A 10,164-nucleotide genomic window follows, 5' to 3' on the forward strand; every position below is an offset into this window, starting at 1 on the left:
CTCTTTAAAAGCCGTTGATGTGACAGTAGGCCTCTAGGCTGGAGAAGAGGATGTAGAGGAACCACAGACCCAGGAACAGGAGGGTGTCAGGAGGCGGGACACTTTCGGGCCGCCAAGCTCTCCGCCGATGGAGGGCCGGCGTCTGAACAATAGCACGGACATGCAGATGAACGTGAAGATGGTGAAGAGCGTGACGGAGAACGCCAGTGATCCAGATCCACCCGGAACTCCTTTCCTTTAATTCTCCAGTACACGGCGGCCACTGACCATGCCACTCCGATCCCCAGGAACACGTTGACTGCGTTGCTGCCAGTGACATTTCCAACCGATGCGTCGGCATGCTGGTCTTGTATGGCAGCCACTTGCTAGCAAAGGTGTCTGGAGAAGGAAAAGGTGGAAAATGTGAGTCACACACCTTCACACCCCAGAAATTTTTTAAATAGAAAGCAATTAGATGATCCAAAGAGACAAACAATGACCAAAAAGATACAAAAAACAACTGCAAAGGTACAAAATGATTGACAGAAAGTCAAAGCAACTACAGAGAGATCCAAAATTACTTTAAAGAGGCGCAAAGCTTGTGTCCAGTAAGATGACTGAAAATGATTGAAATGATTCAGAGACACAAAAATGACAAAAAAGTGACTAAAAACAATTAAAAAGATGCAAAATGACAAAGAGACATAAAATGGCCAGAAAGAGCAACAAACCACCTACAAAATCACACAAAAGATACAAATAGATGATTATAAACAGATGCAAAATGATGCAAAATGACTGAAGGACACAAAACAACTACAAAGTTACAAAGTGACACTACATGCACTCATAAATCTGGGTATTCTCCCATAATCCATCCAATACTCAAACAATCAAATCATCCACGCTCCTTTCTGCCTTTTCTTGCTCTCACACAGTGAAACGGACATTTACTCACCTGGAATGGAAGTTCCCAGCGCCACAAACACCACGGCGGTCACAGTGTCCCGCAGCCCCACGGTGCAGCCGAATGCGATGCCAAATCCCCGATGATGGCGGTGAGGAGCCCGATGGCGCTGATGGACACGAAGAAGCAGGCCCAGCCGTTCCAGTACTCTGTTGGCGGGACGCAGGCAAACAGAACCTTCCAGAAGACGGTGAGGAAATGCATGACGTAGTCGTAACAAGATGGAAGGCGCTCCTCACGACCTTCCTCCTCGTCATCATCGCCATCACCTGGAGGAGCCAAACACACAGTGATATTTTTTACAAGTTACAAACAGCACGGAGGTCATACTACTCAGAGTACTCAGGGGTTTGGACACAGTAGTGACCTGGGTTTGAACCGCACGAGAAGGACTTTTGATTCTGTAGTGATGTGTGGATTATGTCCTGCCAGTTTCATGGCGTGGCAGGATATTAATCCCATAAATGTTCTGTTGTAGTCGTACTCTCTAACCCTGAAGTGACCAAACTATTATAGCACCTTAAAGGACAGAGCGGTCTTTGACTTTTGCACAGGAATACTTTTAAAAATCTTATCATACTTACTGGGTCCTTTACCTATTACATATTCTAAATCATCTCTTACTTCATACAAACCCGATTGTCCTTGTTTGTGGGAAAAAAAATCTTTTATTTACATAACAAAACACAATGAAATCAAAACCCATCATGGCAAAAACACAACATTTTCATTATCCACTCCATAACAGGGGCTAATTCCTGTAAAAGCTATGAAAGTTGTAATTAATGATATAGGAAACATTTTTATAATAAAATATCACAGCTACACATGGAAATATGCTTCAAGGAATACAGTTAACTGACTGTCTGCAGAGATCTGTTGCTTCCACTAGATGGTGGCCTTCACTTACAAATCTGACCTCCACGACCTGACCCTTCATGCTGAAAAAGCGGCTATTTAAAATATTAGATTTATTATTTTATTACACTACAGACTAAAGCATGCTAATATGTTTTACTGATTGGAGAGCAGTTTACAGCAACATTTGGTGCTTTGTTTTTAGGGATTGAATTACGTCTAATTCAAGCATCTTTTTCTCCTTTAGCATAATTAGCTGGAATGTATTACGGTTTACATTTCAGTTAAATCACACTGTCACACAGAACTCAATGACAGACTGACAGATTGTGTTTCCATAAGAACAGATGACTATTTTCCTCAATGTTTTTTTCTATAAAACATTTACAGATCAATGCCTTTGGAAGTGACACAATAAAACAACAACATTACAACTAGCATGTTTTGCGCATATGACATGCTGTAGATGCTGTCTGAATACAATAAGAGGAAACACACTGGCTACAGGACCAGAGAGGTGGGTGTAGGACTAGACAATAATGATGATTAACACCTCAGCGACCCGGGGTAGGGTGTTCCCACAGCTCTGCTGCTACTCTGCTCTCTCTGGCTAAGGCACGTCTCTGTGATGAATCAGCTGTTTATGTGCTGTTTGTGTGCAAGAAGAGGAATGAATCTTTTCTTATTTATCTGACTAACTTTTGGGGCGAAGATACAATGTAACAAATGCACACTGAGTACATACTGTGTATAAAAACAGATGTAGCTACCAGGTCTGGAAAATAAAGCCATTCTGAATGAAATTCTTTTAAATCACCAGAAAGGTGGGAACTCTTGAGGTTGCAGAAATGAGACTTGTACATGAGCTCCATCACCTTGCTGATGCATTTATGCTCTTAATTGGTAATTTAGATGACATAAAAAAAAACATGAAGGTCATTTTGTAGCTTTGAGGATAGAGGATAAAGCAGGGTATGCTTCATCATGGGATTTACAAGTCACCCACGTAGGAAGAGGCAGTGTCCTTAGATTCTAATTCAGATCCACCCCTCCCTTGGCTGATGATGCCACAACGCTAATCAATTGGTGAAGTCACAGTATATCTTTTATATAAAGTCTGTGACCCTGGTATAAGGTCCCGCCTTGGTGAAATCGCCATTTTACCCACAACAATTGAAAAACTGGGAAAACTCTGACACCTCATTATTAAACAAACAAAGAGGGCAGACTTCATGTTGCCTGAGTGATTTTGAGCTCACTGCTTTGAGCATTAAAGTTGATTGGACATCATTCAGGCCAAAAACTAGTCTGAAACTGTAAAGTTGGGTCCAATAATCCACCTAGAATATGATGCACCTTGTTGTACATTTTTTACTTGAGCTCTGGCTTAATGTGGAGATAGTTAACTTGCCAGTGAACACAGACAGGAAGCTGTATTACAGATGATGGTGCTGAACTCTGAACTGCTGTTTAGCTATAGCTGTGTTAAACATCCCTGTAAGCGGGAGCCCAGGGAGGGAACTTCCCCTCCTATTTATCTTTATTAAATCTTACTGTTACCGACCAGGTGGTAACCATTTAGCATCTTAATTGGGAGGAGTGATTTTCTGTGTATTGTACCAACAGACTGTAACTTGGCTAAATTCTAGTCTAGACATCAAATGAAAAGTAGTGCATACAAATCTGAGATACCAAAACTGTCTTCCTGAAGAATCTTTAATAAACAGCAGACGATGCAAACAATCAGGTGTCAGTAGCTAACAATGCTATTTGTTCTTGTTACAAATTATGGGATGGGCTGGTGTAACATCAACACCAGTCTGCTGGCTGGGTGAAAGCTCACTCATTCAGCAGCCTCCTTCTATCCTAATCCTGTGCTGACTTATAGCTATACAGACATTAGGCCAGACCAGGGGTCGGCAACCCGCGGCTCCGGAGCCGCATGCGGCTCTTTAGTCCTTATAGTGCGGCTCCGCGTGGTTTGGGAAATAAATTAGAAGTATTTCGCTGAAGTGTATTTTATTTATGTTAGTTCTTTTAAACTTGTAGTTCTAAATTGGAAGATTATTGTGATATTGAAATATAAATATAAAATTATATTCTATTATTTTTTCCTCGCTCAATATAAGCGTCACACTCGCGGAAGCCGGTATTCTCGCCGAAACACCGTGCATTTATCGAGACTTTCAACCCCGGGTAGGCCAATTATGGATCTTCGGATCCACATTATGTCAGCAGCTGCACCGTGAACTATGTTAAAGACAAACACTGCTCACGCCTCACAGACGACAGATGACAGCTTACAGTCCTGCGTAAACTGACTTCGCACAGCACCGATTAGCAGACGCTGTGCGCAGAGGTTCAGGAGCAGAAGTCCCATTGTAAACATACCACGGCAGACCCGACGATGTTTGCATGAACGCGCTTTTCACACGCGGTTGCTGTACGCATACGGCCGGCTGTAGCTTCGCAGCTCACAGCCCGACACACACCACCAACACAACAGCACAGATAGCGCAGACTTTAAGGCGGCGAGGCGTGATTGCGGGTGCCGCTCAGGTGCGTCCGCCTTCCCTGCAGCGGCGCTGCAGACCACGCCCCCGCCGCACGAATTAACCAGGTAAAATACATATTTAGGCAGAATTTTGCAAATATCTATTTTCAATTTTTCAGCAGCATAGAGCTTTTTTTTACCAATTATTTTTTAAAAGTCAGGTCAAGGCTCCAAAAGCCCAAGGAGGATATAAGGGAGGCGGCTCACAACAGTTTTTGTTTGCTACATGGATCATTTTAGTTCAGCTGGGTGTCTTTGCTTTTGTTATATTTCTTTAAGAGTTCAAAATGTGTTGATTACATAATAAAATGTAATTTTCTCTGTAGCACTTCATGGATTTCATAAGCAGCACACCTTAGTTGTTCACACAAGGTACAAAAAACAATATATATACAGTGTTATCTTCATTTTAGATGTCAAAAAGTATTTGCGGCTCCCAGTGTTTTCTTTTGCGTGGAAACCGGGTCCAAGTGGCTCTTTGGGTGTAAAAGGTTGCAGACCCCTGGCGTAGGGTTTCAGAGAGTTTTGTGGCTATAACGTAGCTACAGCGTAGATTACCCGTATAAATCCTCAGGTACATGGAACGTTCTCTGCTCAGTGGTGTTGGATCCTGATCACCCCATGTTTGTGTTTCAGTGGGTGATGGGAGTCAAAGAGGAGATATTGGTCTGTGTGTCTCCACAGTTGTTCTCAAACTAAAGAAGGCGCTTGGACAGGAGACGAAACCTGATGGCCTCCTTCACTTTCATCAACATTTCTTTCAACTTTATATTAAGTTTGTCAGTGAAAGCTATGAAATGGAAATTCAGCCCTCGGAATCAATCCCAGATTGTTTATCTGCTTTATTGTGATAATGAGGGAACAGGCCTCACATGGCCATGAAAGTGCATATGGTACTTTTGAGTCCCCCCCCCCCACACCACACACACACACACAAATACCTTTGTCTTTAGAGCTAATAATTAATAAACAATGGTGTGCCACCACCATTATACATTTTTTACCTTTTTTTTACCTGAAACAGGTGATTAGTCTGTCGATACAGACACACAGGCAACCATTCATTCAGCTAATTTAGCGTCACCAGTTAACCTAACGTGCATATGGGGTACTCATGTGAAATAATAATTGCTAGAAATACGACGATTTGCTTTTTCTGTATTATAAAATTTAAAAGCTCACTGGAAGCTACTCTACCCTATCTTTTCGTTGCATTCGAGATTCTTAATTGTCTGGGATTGTTGTTAAACTTAATGTCGGTTACAGTTTTATTTTGGAAAAGGTATACCGGAAGGTGAGTCGTGCTCTTATTTTTCTGACACCGGATGGATGTTGAGGAAGAAGGTGGTTTTCTAAAAACATTAAAAGAAGTACCGAAAGAAAGTCTCCGAAGTGCGTTGCCTTAAGCCTGACACACGTGCATAAAAATATGTTATAGATAAATATTTTTAGAAGCTGTTTTCTCATGAGCTTATTAGGAAATATGTCTTACTCTACATTTGGGAGAACATTAGAAAATAAACTTGAATCACAAGAGACCTTTCCAGACATTTAATTCAGTCTCAAAAGTCCCGGACAGATTCTAAATCAGTTCATTTGTTTGAGGGAAGGGCAGAGGAAGGTGCTTAGACTGCCTCGGGGTGATTTTTCTGGAACATTCGTTATCATTGACTTTGCTCCGGAGATTTAGAGTTTACACAGACACGATTACATAACCTGGCATTCACGCTATGACCACACCACTTAAGTATGATTTGAACAGTGAGGCTTGTACGAACGTGTTTTATTATTGTAGTCATTTTGACCAAAAAAAGTTCTCACATTAAAAAAATGTGATTAACACACTTTGTCAGAAAAAACAAAGTTCATCCTAAAACAAATTTCTCTAGAAACTATGAGGAAAATAAAACTAAAAGGACACACCCTATATTAATATACGCCCTGGTTTTATGGCTTCGAGATATCCATTTTCTTATAAAATCTTTGGCAAGAAAATGAGCAGGTTTTACAAGTCTTTTTGTAAACTGTGAGATTTAATGATGTTGTGTACTGTTAAAAAAAGTGGTTGAAACAATGTAAAACACTGAGCGAAGGCCATTGTGTGTGATATTTGTTTCGAATTCAATTCAGCTGCTAAAGAAAATTGCTAAAGTTTTCTATAACCAAGAGTCTTTGACTGGATACTGAAATGAGCTCCTTTGTGGTTTAAGTATAAACTAACAGATCTTTGTAATTATTTTGTCTGAATTATTGGTCAGACATAACCTCTGCAGACTACAAGTTGTATAGTGGGAATAAATATTTCACAACACACAGTTTGCTGCTGGTTCAGTCAAGGTTGTTTGAAGATAGATCAAACCTGCAGCTTCAGAATCTAGTGCAAAAAAGACAACACAAAGCGGAGCCGCCGAAGTGTGAAAATGTTTCACTCAGTACAGTGCGCTCCAGCTGTGAGGCTCCAGCTGCTGTTATGCAGCTGATGAATTGGTAATTGTGCACTGACTGGTCCTGGTATTCTCCTAACCCCAAAGCTGTTGCTGCTGAGAAAAATGTAATTTACACAGCTGGAGAAGCAATGTACCTCCCCACTCTGCTTTTTCTGATTTCACAGTAGTCCCAGTATCTCCCAGTCATTCTCACACATCTCCATAATGATGTTGGTGGTACAGGACCACTGTTTTATCTACTCAGATAATCACTATCAGACACGTAGTAGTAAACAAAATCAAACATCAACATTTTTATGTATTTCAAGATTTTTATTAATTGTATTGTAATGGCTGATGGATGGTGAAGAATTTGCAATATAACTGTTGTTGTGAATTTTTTCACAACAACAGTTATATTTTCACAACAACAGTTGTGAATATTTTCACAACTGTTGTTGTGAAAAAAAACCCCCCAACAATCAAATGATCCCCTATGAGCAAGCACATGGCGACAGTGGGAAGGAAAAACTCCCTTTGAACAGGAAGAAACCTCCAGCAGATCCAGGCTCAGGGAGGGGCGGCTATCTGCTGCAACCGGTTAGAGGGTGTGTTTTTTATATTTTACTGCTGTTAATATTTCCATGTCTGTAATAAGCGTGATAAGCAAGGTGCAAGAACCCTGTCTTAATTTGTAATAATGGGGCACACAGTGTTTTCTGTGGTTTAATAGGAAGAGGAGGCGGGGGTGGGAGTAAATTTTTATTTGTGTTTATGTCCCACGTCTCTAATAAGCGTGGTGCGTAAAGTGCAACAACCTTGTATTGGTTTTTAATAATGGGGGCACGCTGTGTTTTCTGTGGTTTCTCAGACAGGGGGGGGGTGTGGGAATGAGTTTTTTAGCATTAGCTGGCGAGTCTTTCGCTACAGACACAAGCCTGTTTGTTTTATTAATTGTTGGCAGCCGAACTCGTCCGTTTTAGGTGTTGTTTGTTCTGAGCTGCTGCGTTGCTGACAACGGAAGAAACGAACCCGACCAGTACAAGTTTGCAGGAATGCTTCTTTTGCTTTGGTTGAAAGTCATCTGAACCTTCCTTTTCTAAAACCACACTATGTTTCTTCCCCTCTGTTCTGTCTAAAACTGGGATGTTTTTACGAGCGGCTTTGAGAAGTTCCAGCTCCATATCGCGAAGACGGCGTTCGTTCTCGGTGGCCTGACGTCGTTGCTTTAACAAATGCTGTGTTTCAATTTCTTTCTCAAGTTCAGCCAAAGCACGTTTTTCTTTGACTGTCTCGTTATTATATTGGCAAAGTTCAATGCATTTTTCACGCCTTTTTTGCGCCTCTTCCATATGCTTTGCCAATAATATCACGTCAGCCTTCCTGCCGGCCTCTCTCCACTCCCGACTTTCCCTTTGTTCCTCCTGCATTATCTCTTTCTTTAGCCTGATTGCGTCCTCCCAGCTGTTGTGGAGTGACTTAAACCTGGCTTTTCTTAGAATATCGTTGTGCTGATTATTTTGAATTAATATGTCGGATATATTCATTCCCTCTCTAATTTTTAGTTCTTTCTCTTTTTGAGCTCTGAATTTTTTAAGCTCTGCCAGTACCTTGTTTGGCATTTGAACTGAGGACGTTTGGAGGGCCTTGTTGAAGTTTGGACCATGGCGATCATTAGCTCTAGCATAAATGTGAGACATATTTAATAAAGGTTGACTTTCACTGGTATTTTAGACTTTCAGCGGTATTTTAGACGGAACAACTTTGTAGTTCACTTGTGTAGAGAGTATAGCGTCGCTAAGGCTCTATTTAAGCCCTTGGTTTGGAAGCTCCTTTGAAGTTCCTTTATTGTGACGTTGCAAAGGCCTTTGAGCTGAGCGTAAGCCCCGCCCCTTGTGCTGTTAATTAGCAGCAGGTGCAACGTCTCTGTTCACACCAAACGCCATAGGCTGTATCCAATGTTCCCTCTAAGCTGCGCAGTGCGCTGGCACGGTCTCTGCGCACAGAAAATCTGCGTTGCGCACAAAGAAAAAATCTAACTTGAATTGAAATTAAAAGCGTTATTTTTCAGTCATACGTCGTTGTTATTCCTGCTAGCAGTATAGTTTTGTTTCCGTTGCAAATAAATAAATACATACATAATAAAATTTCATCCCTCCCCAAACACCCCCAACACTGAACTAACAACTGAACCTTATAGAGTCCAGTGCTAAATACCCCTAATGAGTGTAAAACCAACACACTGTCTTCAACACCTTTCCAGTTTTCACGCATTAAAGCTACTCTCTTGAGCAGGAGAATGACTTTGTTTTAGTTACAAAGAGGCATATCAGGGGTACTTCCCAAAGTAGGAACATGTGCTCTAAAAACTAAGTACTGTAAAAAAACAAAAAAAACAAACAACTACTGATATATACAAGTCAAATCTAATAATAATTGCTAGAAATACGACGATTTGCTTTTTCTGTATTATAAAATTTAAAAAAACTCACTGGAAGCTACTGTTACGACCCGTCTAGGGCCAGGCAATAACATGAACGAGGCACTCGCTCCCCCCAAGACCCAAGCAGCCACAGGAAACAAATCCGTTCGTTATATTGTGATTTATTTACAAGGTGGAAGAAAGAAGAGGAACAACAGAACGGGAGTGTCAACACTTCAGGGCGAGCCAAGGCCAAAATAATAAACAAAACAAATCTACACAAATCCCGCACCCCTGACCTTACCAAAATAAAGTCAAAAATAAAGACAGAGTCTGACCTCCTTAACTAATTCAAAACAGGAGAAAACGGGTGATCAAAAGAAACGGCAGCTCACCCCTACCCACTCCACTTCCACAACTTTTCAGACAACACTGCAGCCAACGACTGCCACAGGTACACTGCTGGGTGCTGAGGGGAAACGCGAGGACCTCTCCAGCCGTAGCACTCCAGCCTCCTTTTAATGGGCGGGTCCTCCAGCTGGAACCAGTCGCGTCAGGGCGGTGTATCCACGCACCAATCGGAGCAGAGCCCTGGCACAGCTGAATTAACATAAACAAATATTACCTGCCCAGAACAAACACATGAAAATACAAGTTCGTAACACCCCCTTCCATAAGAATTAAACAACCCTCCTATTGTTTAATTTCCAAACTAAGAGACAGGGCATCAGCGATAACATTTTCCGTCCCTTTCTTATGTTTGATTTGCAGATTAAAATCTTGCAAAAGAAGGGACCAACGCATAAGTCTCTGATTTGAGTTTTGCATCTGGGAGAGAAACACCAATGGGTTGTGGTCAGTGAATACTTGAACAGGTATAGAGCTGGATCCAATATACACCTCGAAATGCTGCAGGGCTAACAACAAAGCAAGGGCTTCCTTTTCAATAGTGACCGAA

The 10,164-nt window shown here is 41.5% G+C and overlaps 1 pseudogene; it reads right to left on the reverse strand.

Moving 5' to 3' along the window:
* Positions 1-4: 4 nt before the first annotated feature.
* Positions 5-1,249, reverse strand: LOC109197881 (sodium/calcium exchanger 2 pseudogene; annotated as a pseudogene).
* Positions 1,250-10,164: the final 8,915 nt, after the last annotated feature.

Source organism: Oreochromis niloticus, unplaced genomic scaffold (assembly GCF_001858045.2).
Source record: "Oreochromis niloticus isolate F11D_XX unplaced genomic scaffold, O_niloticus_UMD_NMBU tig00000322_pilon, whole genome shotgun sequence".
In the NCBI taxonomy this organism is placed as follows: Eukaryota; Metazoa; Chordata; class Actinopteri; order Cichliformes; family Cichlidae; genus Oreochromis; species Oreochromis niloticus.